This window comes from Dioscorea cayenensis, chromosome 12 (assembly GCF_009730915.1).
Source record: "Dioscorea cayenensis subsp. rotundata cultivar TDr96_F1 chromosome 12, TDr96_F1_v2_PseudoChromosome.rev07_lg8_w22 25.fasta, whole genome shotgun sequence".
Taxonomy (NCBI): Eukaryota; Viridiplantae; Streptophyta; class Magnoliopsida; order Dioscoreales; family Dioscoreaceae; genus Dioscorea; species Dioscorea cayenensis.
The window spans coordinates 16245901-16251900 of record NC_052482.1 but is presented as its reverse complement, the minus strand read 5'-3'; the positions used below and the strand labels follow the sequence as shown (position 1 = coordinate 16251900).

The following is a 6000-nucleotide window of genomic DNA, read 5'->3' as shown; positions in this document are numbered from 1 at the left end:
TCAAAGAGGGTGACCTTGCTTTTTCTCATCTCCTCATCTTCTCATCAAGCAAACTTGCAGATCTGAGAGCTTCAACTTCAATCCAAGGTGCTTGCAAAAATTATTGTGACGTTTTTTCTTTGCCTTTTTTTTTCATTCTCCTCCTCCTCCCTCTTCTCATGATTAGATTTAACTATTGTGGAGGTTTCTGATGGACCTATTTTTTTCTGATATTGTTAGATATTAAAGCCTTATATATTGTTAGATATTTCTTTCTAAACTTTTTGTTATGATATTTTCTTCATTCAATGTCTATCAGCTTTTATTAAAGTCTTATATATTGTTAGATATTTCTTTCTAAACTTTCTCTATTAAAAAATCTTGCAAATGTGCTCTTCTAGATTACTGAATTTTAAGATTCTAATTCTTCCTTGCAGTATGGAGTTAAAGCCTTATATGATTGATCAAAGTTTGCATGATCATTAGTGCTATAAAATATGTTTTTCTCATCCTAGCATTCCAAATCTCATTTCACTGATATCATTGGTTTAAGAAATTGATTTTTTTTCCGATTCATTGTTGTTTGCCATATGCATGCATTTTAAGAAAACATATTTGTTTGTTCTTCTCTAAAGTATGAATTAATGCTTGTGCAGATATTTGTAAGACTTTTAGGCTGAAGTGCACTAGAAGTCAATCTATCCTGAAGAAGGTATGTCTCTATTGCACTTGATGTTGTTACCATAATAATTATGCAAAGTAGTCAGTGCAAAGAAATTATCAAAATATTAGCCAACATATCAAAATATTAGCCAGTGAAAAGTATGAATTAATGTTTGTATCTCTACACACAATGCTCTTAGCCTCTCACTAATATATATATATATATATTAGTGAGAGGCTAAGAGCATTGTGTGTAGAGATACAAACATTAATTCATACTTTATATATAAGTTGAATGAACAGTTTTAATATATATATATATATATATATATATTTAGGTGATTGTTTCATGGAGTTCTTTATCCCTTTTATTATTTATATACACCACTCACTCATGTTTTAAACAAACAAACTTTAGTATTTTAAAACATTAGATTCACCACTGACAAACTTTAGTATTTTAAAAGATTAATTTATATGTGTGCAGCAATACAAACAAACTTTAGTATTAATCATGGAGTTCTTTATATTTGTTTCATGAGTGAGTGATGGATCGCCAATCGCGAGATATAATTACCAAACTTTAGTATTTATCTGTACATCAAATATATATATACTTCTAAATTAATATGGCCACATAAATGTTATTTCTTATTTATATTTGTTTTATAGGTTAAAAACTAATTTATTTCCTATTAATCTTGTATTAGATGGATCAATTTGAGGAAGATGATGAAATATACTTCATGCAAATAACAGTTTTAGCTGTGGCTTATGCTGTGTTATTGGTGGTACACAATAAAAGGCTTAGAATTTCTTGAGAACCATCACATGAAAGGCTACAAATGAGGGGAAAATATTTGTCTTGGTTGATAGATGGGAACGATGCCACTAGCATTAACATGGTTCGCATGAACAAATCCACTTTTTTCAACCTATGCTTAATGTTACGTGGAAAAGGGCTTCTAAAAGATATAATACATATGAGCGTGGAGGAACAATTATTAATGTTCTTGCACACCATAGGTCACAATCAACGAAACCGTGTTATTGGACATAATTTTCTAAGGTCCGGTGAGACTGTTAGTAGATACTTCAATCACGTGTTGTTTGCGATCGGTGAATTGCAACATGAGTATATACGACCACCAAGTGCTCAAACTCCACCATACATAACAGCAAGGCGCACATTTTATCCTTATTTCAAGGTATTTTTACATTAGATTTTAAATAACACTAGGATTATTTTAAATAATTGTATTTTGGAAGCAATAATTCTGACATAAAACATACAACACTAGGATTGTATTGGGGCACTAGATGGGACACATATACATGCTTCTGCCCCATCTTCCGAAGTAGCTGCATTTTGAGGAAGAAAACCTTACCGAACACAGAACGTCCTCGTAGTTGTAGATTTTGACCTTCATTTCACTTTTGTTCTCGCTGGTTGGGAAGGATCCGTGCATGATTCTTTAGTTCTTCATGATGCACTAGAAAGAGCTAATGGACTAAAAGTCCATGAAGGTATTTAATTTATATCTTTTGTGGACCCAGTTTTATGACAATAGAACTTATTAAGATTATTTTATTTCTTATAATTAGGAAAGTATTACTTGGTTGATGATGGCTACGCCACAAGACCTGATTTTATACCCCCTTACAGAGGTGCTAGGTATCACTTGAAGGAGTTTGGCTCTCGGACACCTGCAAATCCTAAAGAACTCTTCAACTTGCGACACTCATCTGCACGTACTTCTATTGAGCATGCATTTGGTTCTTTAAAGAGCCGCTTTAAGGTCCTTGCATCTAGGCCCTTTTTTCCATTTAAGACACAAGTCAAACTCGTGTTAGCGTGTTGTACCTTACATAATTACATACTTAGTAGTGGTGAAGATGACTTTATTCCCTCTGAGGAAGATTGGATTGTACAATAAAAAGTAGTTAAATCGCAGCTGAAATGAGGGCAAATAAATAGTCATATTATATAATGTTAGCAATGACTTATTATATATCACATGTTCTTATGTTGCATGTTGTTTTGTTATTATGACTTAACTTTTTCATTTAAACTTGCTTCCTCCATTTGACAATAAACTTTTGGTGCTTGATTTATATTTATTGTGAGATCTGCATATCTTTTATTAATGTAGAATGGAGAATTATAATGCATTTCAAAGCAGCCAAGGAACATCAAAGACCACATCAAGGGCATCAGAGAATAAGAGATGGACATCATCTAAAAGTTGTTTCTTTATAAGATTTATGGCAAGCCAAGTTGAACAAGGATTAAAAGTAGACAAGGGCTTTAAACCACAGGCACTTCATGGTGCTATTCGAGCCTTGAAAGATACTTTTGGGGTAACAGTTACAGAGGCTAATGTAAGTAATCATCTCAGGACAATAAAAAGAAGGTGGGCCAGAATTAAAAAATTAAAAGAGATGAGTGGCATGAGTTGGGATGAGAATTTGAGAATGATTGTGATGGGAGAGGCTGAGTCTGAGTATATAGAATATATTAAGGTATCTACCATTTTAAACATTATGATTTCAATTGATTCATTATGATTTCAACTAATGAATTTAATACTTTTTCTTTGTTAAAATGTAGATCCACGCGCAAGATGAGCCATATTTGAACAAGCCTATCGAGGATTACGACCTCATTGAGAAGATATGTGGCAATAATCAAGCTAGTGGCCACCATTCCATTCCATCTGGAAGTTGTATCTCCTCCAACACATTACTTTGTCGATATGTCATTTGGGGAGACAGATGCTTATGGCAATACCTCTCCATTTAGTTAAACCAATAATTCTGAACCCATGTGAGCAACAAGTCCACTACAAAGAAAGAAACAAAAAGGCAAGCGAAAAGCACAATTTAGTGATGATGCAGTCAACAATTTAGTCACCACTATTAAAGATGCGTTTGAGTCTGTTAAGTCCAGCTGATCAGTAAGCTTTGCAAGAGAGCTTCAAGATGAGTGTGTGAATTTGACACAATATGGGTATTCCATTGAACAAGTTGTTATGGTATATGAGTATTTGATGGCCAATGATGCGCGAGCTCGAACTTTTTTTTGGAATGCGTGAGGAATTTCGCAAAGTTTGGGTGAACAAATTCTTTGCTAATATCGATCGTGACCTTTGAGGTGTGGAGATGGTAAGAGATATTTTTATACAATAGTCATAATTCTCATTTTTTTTTCAATTACTAGTTTGTTGAGTTTTAATTAAATTGCATTGCTTTATTATGGAAACTATCATTATTAATGGTATAATTACTTATTTGGTATTTTTCTAAGAGTCAATGCTACTTATTTGTAAAAGAAGTACTAATGGAGAATTATTTGATTTCCATGACCAAGTTTGACTTGAATGGAGTGGTGTGAACTTCAATGGAGTGTTGTGAATGTAATGTCTCTTGCATTTTGATGTAAATGCAAGAGAACATTTGGATGTGAATGTAATGCTATTATTTAATCTTTGAATATGTTGTGAACTTGAATGGACTGTTGTAACTGTATGTGGTGATGTATGTACCCAAGATATTGAACAATAGTCATATATGTGGTGATGTATGTGGTGAGTAAGGATTTGTTATGAACTCTTTGATATATGGAAATGTGTTAGTTATATGATTATTTTGAATGTGTGAATATATTTGCTAATCTTGATCAAGCTAATGGAGGATTATCTAATTTTCATGGCTAGGTTTGACTTGAATGGAGTGGTGTGAACTTGAATGGAGTATTGTGAATGTAAATATTTTGATGTTTGTATGTTGAATGAATGTTTAGTTAATGTTGAATGAATGAATGTTTAGCTAATGGTTAGTTTGTATTTTTATTTTCCTTGAACCTAAATTTTTAACTTTGATGCTATGTGATTCAAAAATGTGACTTGATGATGAACATGTGCCTTTTAGCATTTGTTATTTGTTTTTAAATGAATGATATTTACTTCTTCAATTCTACTCATATTTGAATCTTATTATTTGTAAATTGAGGGAGTTGATAATACATGGTGAGCTTCAATTTTTTTTTTTCCCTTGTTCAATGTTTTCCTTGAGAGAATTTATGCCATTTAGAATACACAAAGATCATATAATTAGTTATTTAATTATGTGTTTTAATTATCATAACTAAAAAATTTTTTACTTCATATATATTAATTAAATCAATAAATTATGAAATTTAGATATTATTTGAAATATTTAATTATATTAAAAATAATTATATGTTAAATTAAAGTAATTATGTCTATTATTATTTTTGTTATTATTAATAACATTTAATTGTATATTTATAATTAATTAAACTTAATAATAACTTAAAGTGGGGGTAACCTCACTAAAGGTTTTTATATCCTAGAAATACATTCAACCAAACACATGTTTTCAAAATCCAGATTTACAAATCCTTCCAAACAAACACAAAATTCTGAAATCCAACATTTTCAAATACAGTTAACCAAACACCAAATTTGATTCTCCTGCATTTTTAAATCCAAGGATTTACAAATATACTATAACTAAAAATCCAATGCATTTTCAACTACATCTAACCAAACACACCCTAAATGTTTGAAGGTGTGTACATGTAAAATATATTACCTATTTTATATGTACTTTTAAATAATAATTAATTAATTAATTAATTGACTCTAATAACGTTTTCCATAGAGGATCTATATAGTAATTGTTTTAAAAAACTACTAGGTAAATTACCTCGTTTTGCATCGAGGTTTTTACAATTTTGAGGGCTTTGACATATTATAAATACACATGTAATGAAAACTCTACCATTATGATTAAATAACTCCCTATAATAAAAATTGATGGCATATTTTGGTTTTAAAAGATCTTATAAATATTTATTGTGTGAATAAATAAGTACAATTAAATTTTTTAAATTATTAGTATCATATTTAATATAAACAAAAATTGATTAACAATAGTTCATAATTGTAAAAAACAAATTTATTTTATAACTAAGAAACAGTCATGAATATTATATTATATAATATTACATATATATACATGATATATAATTAAAAATAGTTTATAATTTGTTTAAAGATATTTTTTATTAACCTAGCATTTACTGGACTAACTTGACCATTGAACTATTTAATTTGATACCCAAAGCCTAGAAGGGTTTAATATATGAGCTAATTTTAATAATATATTACAAACAATATACAAAGCTCTTGGTATACTCTTTCCCATAAAATAGTTTTTTTTTAATAACTATAATTAATTTAAAATATCTAATAAAACATTTAATGTAACAATTAAACATTCTTCTTTACTAATATCATATTTAATACATACAAAAACTTAAAAGTAATGGAA

The 6000-nt window shown here is 29.8% G+C and overlaps 1 long non-coding RNA gene across 1 annotated transcript; it reads left to right on the top strand.

Moving 5' to 3' along the window:
• Window positions 1-3337, top strand: LOC120273448. The gene is made up of 3 exons (XR_005540532.1): window positions 1-87; window positions 636-691; window positions 3254-3337. It is a non-coding gene; the product is annotated as an uncharacterized LOC120273448 (long non-coding RNA).
• The last annotated feature ends 2663 nt before the right edge of the window (window positions 3338-6000 follow it).